General features: G+C 34.3%; 1 protein-coding gene across 2 annotated transcripts in view; it reads right to left on the bottom strand.

The window, feature by feature from the left end:
* RIN2 (Ras and Rab interactor 2) overlaps positions 1–13,569 on the bottom strand; it is a 233,937-nt gene that overhangs the window by 165,609 nt on the left and 54,759 nt on the right. For both annotated transcript variants that reach the window (XM_074287754.1, XM_074287755.1), the window contains exon 2: positions 8,633–8,785. The gene's annotated coding sequence lies outside the window, so the exon portion shown is untranslated. The remainder of the gene's footprint in view (positions 1–8,632; positions 8,786–13,569) is intronic.

Genomic DNA, 13,569 nt, shown 5'->3' on the forward strand with positions numbered 1-13,569 from the left:
GATCACGGGGATAGGGACAATATAAGTGAGTGAAAGTTTGCTAGAAATATGTCCAGGCAGGTTAGAGAAAGGTCTGTTGAGGAAGCAGGTGATAAGATCATTCATGGTTCTCCTTCAAGATTGAGTCTCAGAATGCATGTGAACTTTGAGACCCCAGGTGACCCATCTGACAAAAGACATGGCCAAGGAGTCTGGGAACCGGGTCAGCAGGCAAGAGGTGGCAATCCTAAGTAAGCCTTGGATTGGGGAAGATCCTGAGATGAACAGTAATTATTAGATGAGCAGCAGGTTCTTGCTTCTAGCTGCTCTATGAGTCTAGCCTGGGGAAAGGCAGGGCAAGTACAAATGGAAGGTAGCTGATGGAGTTTTGTCTGGGACACCTGAATTGTTTATCTTTTTTCTCATATATCACTACTCCTTTCTTCTGCTTTTGTCCTTTGTGAGCTTTCACAGAATTTGTGAATTACTTCAACATAAATGTAACTCTAAACTTTATTATACGGGGAGCCATATTGCAAGAAATGGGTTTGGTGGCCAGGAAATAAGACCCGAAAGGTGACAACATCTATGTCACTGCAAGAGAACCAAATCTTTGGTGATTCTCAGAATGGATATCTGGCCTCTTTTTGTGTGAGTTTTGGAATAAGAACTGATAACTATCTTTGTCAATATTTCTCGTATTCTCTCAATCTTAAGGACTCTATGCAGTCAACAGCTATCTGGCAAATTAAACAAAGGGCAGAACTGAAGAACTGGAAAACTCTTAAAGTGACTGAATAAAAATGGCAATGTGTTTATCTGACAACTAGACTTTTTTTTAAAAAGTTACTTATTCCATTTTCAGAGGATAATCTGTCTTAACAATAACAGCTAATTCTTATACAGAACTTATTGTGTGCCAAGCACTGTGCTAAGTACTTTATAATTATTTCATTTGATTGTCACAGCAATTGTGAATAAGATATTAGTAAGAAAATCATTATGGAATTTCTAGCTGAAGATTTAAAATAAAACTATTCAGAGTGTTTAGAGCTGAAAGAGACCTTATGTAGTCATTTGGTATTTGTTAAATTTAATTGCATCTATTGCAGTTCTCTCATTTTGCAAATGAATAACTTGAAAAGGTAAAAGTGCTTTGTCCAAAGTCACAGATGTGGTTACTATTATGGCTGCTGCTGCTGCTACTATTACTATTACTACCACTACCTCTATTACTTCCACCACTATTATTACTACTACTTAGAATTTATATAATGCTTTAAGGTTTGAGAAGAGCTTTGCATATATGACCTCATATGATCCTTATAACAATACTGTGAGGTGAGAGCTATGATTATCTCCAATTTATAGAAGAAAAAACTAAGGCAGACAGTAATTAAGTGACTTGCCTAGGCTCACAAAGCAAATCAGTGTTTGGAGCAGAAAGGCAAGAGGGAATATGTATAAGCAAATCAAGCCACCACTAACTACCACCTTAACCACCATTTCCACTTAGACAGCTTAAGATGAACTCAATAGCTTTTGAAATAGCAACTCTTTCAAAGGATATGAACAGACAATTCTCAGAGGAAGAAATTGAAACTATATCCACTCACATGAAAGAGTGTTCCAAATCACTACTGATCAGAGAAATGCAAATTAAGACCACTCTGAGATACCACTACACACCTGTCAGATTGGCTAAGATGACAGGAACAAATAATGACAAATGTTGGAGGGGATGTGGGGAAATTGGGACACTAATACATTGCTGGTGGAGTTGTGAAAGAATCCAGCCATTCTGGAGAGCAATCTGGAATTATGCCCAAAAAGTTATCAAACTGTGCATACCCTTTGACCCAGCAGCGCTACTACTGGGATTATATCCCAAAGAAATACTAAAGAGCAGAAAGAGACATATATGTGCCAAAATGTTTGTGGCAGCTCTTTTTGTTGTAGCTAGAAACTGGAAGATGAATGGATGTCCATCAGTTGGAGAATGGTTGGGTAAATTGTGGTATATGAAAGTTATGGAATATTATTGCTCAGTAAGAAATGACCAGCAGGAGGAATACAGAGAGGGTTGGAGAGACTTAAATCAACTGATGCTGAGTGAAATGAGCAGAACCAGAAGATCACTGTACACTTCAACAACGATACTGTATGAGGATGTATTCTGATGGAAGTGGAAATCTTCAACATAAAGAAGATCCAACTCACTTCCAGTTGATCAATGATGGACAGAGGTAGATACACCCAGAGAAGAAACACTGGGAGGGGAATGTAAATTGTTAGCACTAATATCTGTCTGCCCAGGTTGCATGTACCTTCGGATTCTAATGTTTATTGTGCAACAAGAAAATGATATTCACACACATGTATTGTACTTAGACTATATTGTAACACATGTAAAATGTATGGTATTGCCTGTCGTCGGGGGGAGGGAATAAGGGAGGGGGGGTAATTTGGAAAAATGAATACAAGGGATAATATTATAAAAAAAATATATATATATATAATAAAAAAAAATTAAAAAAAAAAAAGTTGTTTAAGAACTGGTACTGCTAAATCTTCTTCCTTTACATCTTCACCCATTAATTTCTTTGATACTGTTCTTCCAAATAAACTTTATTATATTTTTTCTCGTTCTGTAAGGTTTTGGGGGATAATTTAATTAGAATGGTATCAAATATATAAATTAATTTTGGCAAAATTATCATTTTTATTATCTTGGGTATGTCTACTCATGAACTAATATTTCTCTACTTATTTAAATTAGATTTTGTTGGTATGCAAGATTTTTATGCTTTTTGTTCATAAAGATCCTGGGTTTTTTGGTAGGAATATTCTCAGATATTTTATAATGTCTGGAGTTAAATGTGGTATCTTAAATGTGGTATCCCTATCTCTTTCTACAGGATTATGTTGGCAATATATGGGAATATTGTTGATTTGTATGGATTTACTTTATATCCTGCTACTTTGCCGAAATTATTATTTCAATTAATTTTTTATTTGAATATTTTGGATTTTTCAAGTATAGCATCATATTACCTAGGAAAAGAAATAGCTTTATTATTTCATTCATTCTGATTCCTTCTATTTCTTTTTCTTCCCTTATTGCTGTTGCTATATAATTTTGAATAATATTGATGACAGTGGTCATTTTTGTTTCATCCCTGATCTTACTAAGAAAGTTTCTAGTTAATTCCCATTCCAAATCATGCTTGCTAATAATTTTAGTTAAATGTTTCTTATTAATTTAAGGAAAAGACCATTTATGCCTCTACTTTCAAGTGTTTGAGTAAAAGTGACTTATATTTTGTCAAAAAAAAAAAAAAAAAAAAAGAAATAGCAACTCTTTCAGCTTAGGGTCTGAAGCCATTACCCAGAAAAACAACTTGTGGGAATGTTTGTCACCCAAACTGACAAATTTGGCACTTGTCAAGTGGTTCAAACAACAGAAACCATTTTGATTTAATCAGTGGAGAAGATATTTGAAAAGATGAATGACCATCTGTTTTACCATTGCATCCTAGGAACCAGGGCATCATTCCAATTTATCACAGCTGAAACCTTCCATATATGTAACATTATTCCTCATTAGAATGTGGCAAAGCAGACAGAACATCAGTCCTGGAATCAGGAGGACTTGAGTTCAAATCCAGCCACAGACACTTGACACTCATTGTGTGTGATCCTGGGTAAGTCATTTAACCCTAACAACCTCAAGGGAAAAAAGTGAGCAGGGACTGTTTTGTTTTCTGTATTCCTTAGCACAGTGCTTTACACATAGCATTAATAAGTGTTTTATTTATATATTCATTTGTTCATAACTTGTTTTTATATAAAATTTTCCAAGATATCTCTCTTTCCTTCTGAGAACCACTCCTAATAATAATGAGTTCCCTTATAATCAGAATATTTTAAAAAAGGAAGATAAAATGTTCAACCAAACTAACTAACATTCAATCAATTCCAACAGTACCTGCCATGCTCCACCTCCATAGTCCGCCCCCCTTTACCTCAAAAATTAAATATGATACCAAATTTCATCAAATACAGAGCTCAGTTTCAATATTTCTTCTTTCTATTTACAATGATGCAGTCACTGTGATTGTTTTCTTAGTTCTACCTGCAACTTTTAATAACTGTTTCATATTTCATTCATTTAAATTAAGATTAAATGTAGTATTTTGCCTAAAATGACATTGGTAGATTTTTCTTTCATTTCTTTTTCTCGTGTGCAATTCAATTTGTAATGCAGAGAAAGAAAAACCAGCTACTATTTAGTTTTCATCTTTTTTTCCCCTATCCACAAAAATAGGCAGTAACATAAAAGAAAACTTCAAAAATTCTCCACAACCTTTAAATAACCTTTAAAAAGAAAATCCCTTACTTAATACTCTGGTTTATCTATGAATCTAAATTCCTATATCAAATTTGATGTGAACACTTTTAAATACCATAGACAGAGGTGTCAAACTCATTGTCTATAAACTGAACCAGATTAAACTGCAATTGGGAAACAGTTTTAAAAATCAATATAATAAAATACAACATAGATAATGTTAATTTGTAGTTTTCTAAGTCTCTGTGTGTCCCTCTAGGATCTGTTTCTATTTGAGTTTAATACTACTTCATAGAGCAATGTAAAAAATCCTAACAGGCAGAAATCTCTTAAGAAGAAACATTAAAAATTCTTCTAAGCCTTCTCTGTTTCACATTTTAATTATGTAGTTTGCCATTATTTGAGAGGATAGAGTGTGGGGCCTGGAGTCAGGAAGATTCATCAGCCAGACATGACTGAAAATGACCAAATAACAAGCCCATTGCTTGCCAATTGTTTCATGTGTGTTGATTTTATCTTTTTCCATGTAGATATTAAATTCCTTAAGAGCAAATGATTGAAGAGAAATCAAGGACTATGGTTAGCAGGAATTAGGAGGCTCTATTTTCATTACCATTTAAATATTTGGCTTTCTATGAGTGTCTTTGGTCTCATTAAAAGGATCTTTCTGCTTTTTTACCTAAGGATCAAGTAAGAAAGCACTTAACCTTTCCCGTTTCTGAAGTTAAAAGAAACCAGACGATAGAGCATAAGAATTAAGACCTCTGTAGAAGTTCCAAAGTTTGAACCTCTAATTTCTGAATATTAATTATCCTCTCAGTTTTTGGCAATAATTAAAATCAGCTCAAAAGTGAATGCAGAGAACAGAAGAAGGTCTCTGTAGAATTCTTTATCACTCACTATATCTAGAGAGATTTCATTTTAGGGATGTGTGTGTGTGTGTGTGTGTGTGTGTGTGTGTGTGTGTGTTGGGGAGAATTGATGAAGAGGCAGCATTAGAAATTCTTATAAAAGAATGTATGAAGGGAAGGTAATAATGACTCACATTATTATAGTACTCTAAGGTCTGCAAAAATACTTATCTCATAATTATCCAATAAGACAGGTAATGAAACTAAATCTCAGTGTGTGGAGGCTGACTTGAGAAGTATCACAGAACTAAACTGGGCTAAAAATTGAATTAATTAACTGCAGCATTCTTTAAACTGAGGAGTACCATAATCTAGCATAAGATCCCAACAGGGAAGAGGGCAAAGATAGTGATTTTAAGTTCAGGTGACTAGAGCATGGGAATGACATGGAAATCATTTTACACCACGTATGATTTTATGCCAAGTAAGAAACAATTTTAGAAGCAAAACACTAGAAGTGAACGGTTGTTCTTGGTATTATATACATCCCTGGAATGTTTATCCTAGTGCCCATACTCCAGAGTAAGAGAAGAGGTAGAAAGTAAGGAGTGGTCAAAATTACAACCATCTGGAAGTTACAGTTCACCTTGTTTCTGCCCAGATCTCTGCTATGGAGCATCCTGGATTCTGATGATTCAACAATAATTCAGGAAATTAGCTAGTACTATAGCTACAAATATTGACAGTTAATAGATAGCTGGCCCATAAACAATCCTTCCTCCCTCCCGATATCACAAAGTAATGAGGGTAATACTGTTCCTAACTTTTCTACAAATATCTTTTCTTTTTTTAAGGCCATTCTTGATATTTACTTTAATTTAGTCAGGGAATTATTTTGCTTATTTCAATGAACTAATATTTTATGTCCCCTCTCTCAATCATAGAACTGTAGATCAAAACTGAAAAGGGATCTTAAGAAGTCATTTAGGGTAATCCTCTCACTGTAAAGATAGGTGAGGTAGACAAAATAGCAAGTAGAAAAGTCAAGATTTGAACCAAGGTTAAAGGATGCAAATCTAGCTATTCTTTGATTAGATTACGTTACCTCATTGACTCTCTTAGATTCATCCTATTTTTTTCCCTGGACTGTGCTTGACATTTCCTTCTGAACTGTAGTCAAAGCATGCTTTCTTCTTGTGTATTTGATTATTTTATGTAGAAAGTATATGTTCACCGATACATGAAGTTGAATAAGCATAGTTTTTACAGCAATTTGAAATTTTGTGTATTTTAATTACATATTTCCTGAATCTATTTCAGTATTTTGTCCAGAAAATTTTCCTAAAATAGAAGCCAAAAGAAATTTTATGAGTGTTTATAGCAGCTGCCAGGTTCATAATAACACTTAATAAATTAACCTAAGATCTCCTTGTTTTGGCACTAATTAAAATCTAGGCTTTGAACAGGGATTGTTACAAGATATATCCTAATATCTTGAAAATTTTTGTATTGAATGCTGTAACACAAAAAAGATGATTATTGTGATGAAAAGAATACTAGTTTAGCAATCAGGTTGTTCCATTTCAGGGTTCCCACTCTAGTTCCAATTTAGAGTTTGTTACTATACGTGATGTTAGGTAAATCACAATAGTGTATGGTAATAGTAATAATAGGTAACATTTATATAGTATTTATTATGTCACAGGCAATGTACTAAGCATGTTGATTTGAGCCTCACAATACTCCTGGGATTATCTGAGATTGGAGGGGGAGGAGGAGGGGGAAGAGAAGGAAAAGGAGAAAGGGGGAGAGGGAGAGGGGAAGGGAGGAGGGAAAGGGAGAAGAGGGAAAGAGAAGGAGGGAGGGAAGGAGAGAGAAAGAAAGAGAGAAAGAGAAATTTTTTAAAAACCTGTTAAGAAGCTATTACGGTCAGGTAGTAATTAGGGAATACAATGAAAGAGATGAGTGCAAGATTCATTTGGTGAGAGTAAAATTCATAGGACTTTAGAAGTAATTAGCAATAAAAAACAAGGAAGAATCAAAGATAATGCTAAGGTTGTTGTTCTGTCATGTCTAATTCTTTGTGGACCCATGGAGTTTTATTGGCAAAAATATTAGCATGGTTTGCCATTTCCATTTCCAGTAGATTAAGGCAAATAAAGATGGAATGACCACACATCTAGTCTAAGGTTACATTTGAATTCAGGTCTTCTTGATTCCAAGTCCAGTATCTATCACAGCCTCCCAGCTGCTTCCAATATTAAGCTGCAAACTTGATAAATTGGAGAAGATTGGTACTATAGCACAATAAGGTGTTGGGTTTCTTTCTTTCTTTTTTTTTTTTTTTTTTTTTTTTTTTTGGTAGCACATAACAATTTTTTTTGTAGAGTAATTTAAAAATATAAACCAAATAACTTCCATTTATAGATTAGTGGTAGTACATAGTTAGAAAGGATTTGTAAATATTCCCAATATTTCTGGCCTTTGGAGTATAGTTCTTATTTTTTCTTTTTGCTTTAAAATTTTTTTCAATTACATGTAAACTAGAGAGCTCAAGGGTTGACCATTTGAAACTAGAGAGCTCAAGGGTTGACCAAACCTGAACAAAGAGATTAGGGAGTCATTTAAGTAGGGAATCATAATTTGAGAGATGAATGCAATTAATGAAAGAAAGTGTATAAAGAAAGGAAAATGGAAGGATAAGATCAGACCTTTGAGGTCTACCTATTTTAAGGTTATCAAAAGAGCTGGAGGGGAAAAAAAAAGAAAATAGAAGGAACAAAAAGATAAGAAAGAACCAGGAATAGGCTGTGGTTCTCCTGAATAGTGAAGAATCACAGAATCATACAATCTTAGAATTGGAAAAGACTTCAAAGTCCACCAGTGCAACAATATCTGAACAGGAATCACCTTTATATTTCTGGGAAGTGGCCAATCAGCCTCTAATGAAGGGAAACACTCCATTCACTTCAACAGCTTATTCTGCTTTTGAAGCTCTAATTGAGAGGAAATTTTTATTTGTATTATGTCACAATCTGACTTTATGATTTCTACACACTATTTCTGGTTTTGTTCTCCACGATCAAATAGAATACGGTTACATTGTTTTTTCTCTCAGAAATAACTATCTAATTTTTAAAAAAATGCTTTTAAGTCTTCTGAATTATTTTTCTCTATCTAACTACCTCATCAACAAATGAATAGCAAAACTATTATGTTTGGAAATGTCAAAAATAACATGGTCTCCAGGCAGACTGAGATCATGCTAATAATTAACTTCTGGGAACTGAAAATAAATCATGGAAAAGGACATACTGTCATAAAAGAGTCACATCATTAACATTCCCTATCATTTTATAAACAGTCCAACAAATGGGTAAATAATAATCACCACGAAAGTCAGGTATTTGATCAAAGTTAATCTGATTTCATAAATCTGTTTCTTACGTACCTGATCATTCCTGCATCTCTCTTCCTTGTTTGCGGCGCTCACAATCCTGGATACTCCAACAGCTATGGCCAGTTATTCCACTCTTATCTTCTTCAGTGAGAGACAGGGCCTCTTCTTTATGTACAGTTCCCACTTTATTTTGTTATTTCCAGTCTGTAACATACAAAGTTGGGCATAAATTGCTTTGTGAGGCTTGGGAAAAATTCACAAGCAAAACACACTTTTTATCCCACTTCTAGAGAAACATAGGAAATTATAGTCAGCACTACAGAATGACTATATCTATTCTTCTAAATTCTTATATCCAGCCTCCAAGCAAAACGGAACAGAGTTCCTCCTTAGAGAGTTTGTACCCTCCTAGGTTGAAAAAACAAACTCTCAAATGGTTCTTTATATCAGAGAAAGGACACAAGAAATGTTTTCCCTGCTCTTTTCCATTTAGGTTAATTGGTCTTCCGGGTTTTTTTTCTTTTTTCCTCCACTTTATATTAGTTCTTATTTGTTTATGGAAAATTCTATAGAAATACAGCTGGATCCTGCAGACTTCCTATTTTATTCACATACTGTCTCCAAACAATATTTTAACCATTTGCTTTACTTTCCTTTTTCCACCAAATCTATTTTCACTAGGACTGCCAGGAAAGGACTCATTATGGTTTCTTCCTCTAATGAAAATGCCCCACCTAATGAAAGGGTCTTTAGCCTGGAATCTGTGAAGTAGTTTTATAAAAAATCAACATTTATAATTTTATTTCAGTAAGATGAATCTTCCTGACTCTAAATCTGGTATTCTATCCACTGGACCCTTGTACCACCTAAGATGCCATATATATCTTGGGGCACAGCAAATAAACAGGTAAAAAAAAATCTCCACAAACAAAACTACTTCACAGAAAACTGGAATTAAGAACTAATTGCTAGATTTAACTCTCTAAGCAGTAATTTATCAAGAAGATTTTGATATATTTACATTATCTTTGTAATCATTTAATGTTTGGAGGTATTGAAAACTAATGAGTGCCAACAGGTGTATCATATACCTACACATAAGTCATGTTATTACTTTTATTTGCAATATTTCCAATTTTGGAAATGGACCAATCTGAATCACTCTAATATTTGTAAGAAAAACATTCAAATATTATGGATAGCAATATGTATTTAAAAAATCTCTCTCCCTCTCTCTAGCCTAGGAAAGATTTTGGTACATAGGAAGTACTTAATAAATGCTGAGGGACTTAATGACAGGGATTAAGTCATAGAATCATAAATTTTGAGCTGAAGGGACTTAAAGGTGCGCTAGACCAGTTTTCTCATTTTAAGAGAAGAAATTAAAACCTGCAGAACTTGTGACTTGTCTGAGGTGATGTCATTCAGATAGTAAGTAACAATGTTGGGATTTGAACCCAGGACTCCTGATACCAGGGCAGCTAGGAAGCACAATGAATAGAGCATCAAATGTGAAGTCAGGAAGACTTATATTTCTGAGTTCAAATATGGCCTCAGGTACTTATTCACTATGTGATCCTGGACAAGTTACTTAACCTTATCTGCCTCAGTTTCCTCATCTGTAAAATAAGCTGGAGAAGGATATGGCAAATCATTCCAGTATCTCTGCCAAGAAAACTCCAAATGGGGTCACGGAGATTCAGACATGATTGAAAAAAACTGAAGAACAATAACTCCTGGTTCTAGATTATTGTCTCCCCTATACCATTTTGCTTTCCTTCATGTTTCATGGTCTTAGAAAATTAGACAATAAGAAAAACATGTGTTTAACTCCTGATTCTGATACTTCATGACTATATGACCTAGTGTACTCAAGGAAACTAACTAAAACTGTGAGCTGAGGAACAGGTACAGATTAGCACTGGAGGGCATTTCCTCCTACACCAATAAAACCACAGTTCTGGCCAGTTCTTGGGGGGTAAAAAAATCAAAGAAATTTTTAGTTGGTAATAGCGAAGAAAAAGCTGACCCCCCCCAACAATTTAAAAGAATATCACAACAGCTAATGCTTCACTGATACATAAGAAGCCGAATTAAAATGAGTCTTACTTTTAGGTTAAAACAATTTCAAGATATATTTTCAATGTAAGGCAGGTATAATCCATTTTAGGTCAATAAAATCATGTCAGTCTATAACACAGTCTTGGGGTGATGCCTAAAGTTCAGCTATGTAATTGGCTCAAAGGAAAAATCTGAGCTTGGATCTTCCAGGTTGCAACTCCAAGACATTATTAATATTATTAACTGCAGCTTAAGTAAATACTTTAAAACCAGATGTAAAAAAGACCTACTGCCCTGACTGGTGCTCTCTACAAGTTCTGGCTCTTGTACTTTTCTGCAACACCTACATTTTATTATTTTTTTATTATAGCTTTTTATTTACCAGATATATGCATGGGTAATTTTTTAGCATTGACAATTGCAAAACCTTTTGTTCCAATGTTTTCCTTCCTTCCCCCTACCCCCTCTCCCAGATGGCAGGTTGACCAATACATGTAAAATATTGCAACACCTATATTTTAGTAACAACCTGGGTGCACAACAACCAATTCCATTTAATGCTTTTGTTTAAAACTGGTTGTTTCCTTTAAAAGTAGTTGTGTTCCTAAGAGTAATGCTAATTAGCTTTAAGTTTCAATCTAGTTTCTCAACAAAGAACAATTTCTCTGGGGAATGATTATGCATTCCTGACCTTGAGAAGGTTAAATTATCAAATTTAGATCTAGCTTCCCTGCTGGGAAAAGCTAAATCAGTATAATTACTTTGTCATAATTCATTAGAAGCTCCATTGCCTTGGCAACAATTATTCATTCAACAAATATTTATGGAGCATGTACCATATGCAAAGCACCGTGGGGGATACAAAGATGAATGAACTTCTAGGCCCATCAACCAGTCTATGAGCCATGAAAAGAAGATTAGAAATGAAAACTTCTAAATAAGATAAGTGTAAAAGTTAAGAACTGCCAGTTAACTTGGTGAGGTCCTTTCAGATTAGCTCAACTGTGACTACACTAGCTGGAAAACCTATTTTACTTAGATCTTTACATGCTTCTCTGTCACATTTACTATATATAACATTCATCACTGGCAAAGATTTATTAGAATATCTTCCATGTGCAAGAACTACACAAAGGACTAAATCATACTTGGAACCCTGCAATTTATAGAGTTTGCTTCTATCCAAAGATTTTCACTAGAGATTTTTTAAAACAATTGACTTAACAGTCATCTCCATTTTGGTAAAAGTAGTAATGGGAGTAGTGAAGGGGATTATTATGTTCCTTTTGGCTCAATTTGATTCAGTTTAATAACCTGAGAAACACTCACTATTAAATATCCACCTAAAACTGCAAGGTTTTAAGTTTATCCCTACTAAATTTCATCTTATTATCTTTGGCTCAACATTCTAGATCAGGGATTCTTAACTTATTTTCTTTATGAACTCCTCTGGGAGTTTGGTGAAATCTATGGATTCCATCTCAGAATACTGTTTTTAAATACAAGTAATAAATAGCATTATAAAGGAAACCAAATATATTGGAATATAGTTATCAAAATATATTAAAAAAACAAGTTCAGGCATTCAAGTTAAGAACCTAGGTTCTAGTTCATCAATATCTTTTTGGATGCTATCATAAATTGCACTAGCCTTCTCTCCCAGTTTTATGCTATTTACAAACTCAATTGAGTGTGCCTTTGTCTGACATCTGTAAAAAAGGTTTAGACAAAAAAACCCAAGGATTGATCACTGAATCACCTCACTAAAGACCTCCTTCCAAGTCTACATCAAATAATTAATGACTACTCTTTGTGTCTATAGTCATTCAATCATTTTAAGGAATTGCCTACAAGAAAATCTGTCAAAATTTTTCCTAAAACCTAGTTAACCTGTGGCCTTTTCTTGAAGTTCTGGGCTCACGTAAGCAGGGTTCAAAATTGGGAATTGTTTACTAACTTTTGTTTATGCTCCCACCTGAAGTTTTCCCTGGGAGCACAGGAACTCAGCTCAAGCCTAGGTCTTCACTAAACAAATCAATCAATCAATTAATAAATAAAAAGTTCAATGTAATGTAATTCAATCAGCTTTTGCTGAGTGTCTATTATATATTTTAGGCACTATCCTGGGAATACAGAGCAAAAAAGAAAATATATGCAAAATATATGTAGAAAAAATATAAAGTGATTTCACAGGGGAAAAGCACAATTGAGGAAACTGGAAAATGCTTCTTGTAGAATGCACTGAAAGAACCTCAGTATCCAATGAAACTGGAGGAAGTGAGAAACAAAGGCCCAGTAGAAAGGTGGCAAATAAAAAGGATAAAGGCCCTTACTTCCTAAATTACCTACTCAAGCTAACAAAGCATGAAGTACAGAATGTTATTTATTTATTTGTTTACAAAGTATATGCATGGATAATTTTTCCAACACTGACCCTCACAAAACCTTTTGTTCCAACTTTTCCTCTCCTTCCCCCCATCCCTTCCCCTATTTGGCAGTAGTCCAATACATGTTACATATGTTGAAATACATGTTAAATCCAATATATGTATTCATATTTATATAGTTATCTTATTGCACAACAAAAATTAGATCAAGAGGGAAGGAAAAGAAAAACTAAGAAAACAAAATGCAAACAAATAACAACAGAGTGAAAATGCTATGTTGTGTTCCACATTTTGTTCCCATAGTCCTCTCTCTGGGTGTAGATGGTTCTTTTCATCACTGAACAAGTGGAACTGGTTTGAATCATCTTATTGTTGAAGAGAGCCATGTCTGTCAGAATTGATCATTCTATAATATATCTTGTTGTTGCCGTGTATAATGATCTCCTGGTCCTGCTGATTTCACTCAGCCTCAGTTCATGTAAGTCTCTGCAGGCCTCTCAGAAATCCTCCTGCTGGTAATTTCTTACAGAACAACAATAT

This window comes from Sminthopsis crassicaudata, chromosome 2 (assembly GCF_048593235.1).
Source record: "Sminthopsis crassicaudata isolate SCR6 chromosome 2, ASM4859323v1, whole genome shotgun sequence".
Classification (NCBI taxonomy): Eukaryota; Metazoa; Chordata; class Mammalia; order Dasyuromorphia; family Dasyuridae; genus Sminthopsis; species Sminthopsis crassicaudata.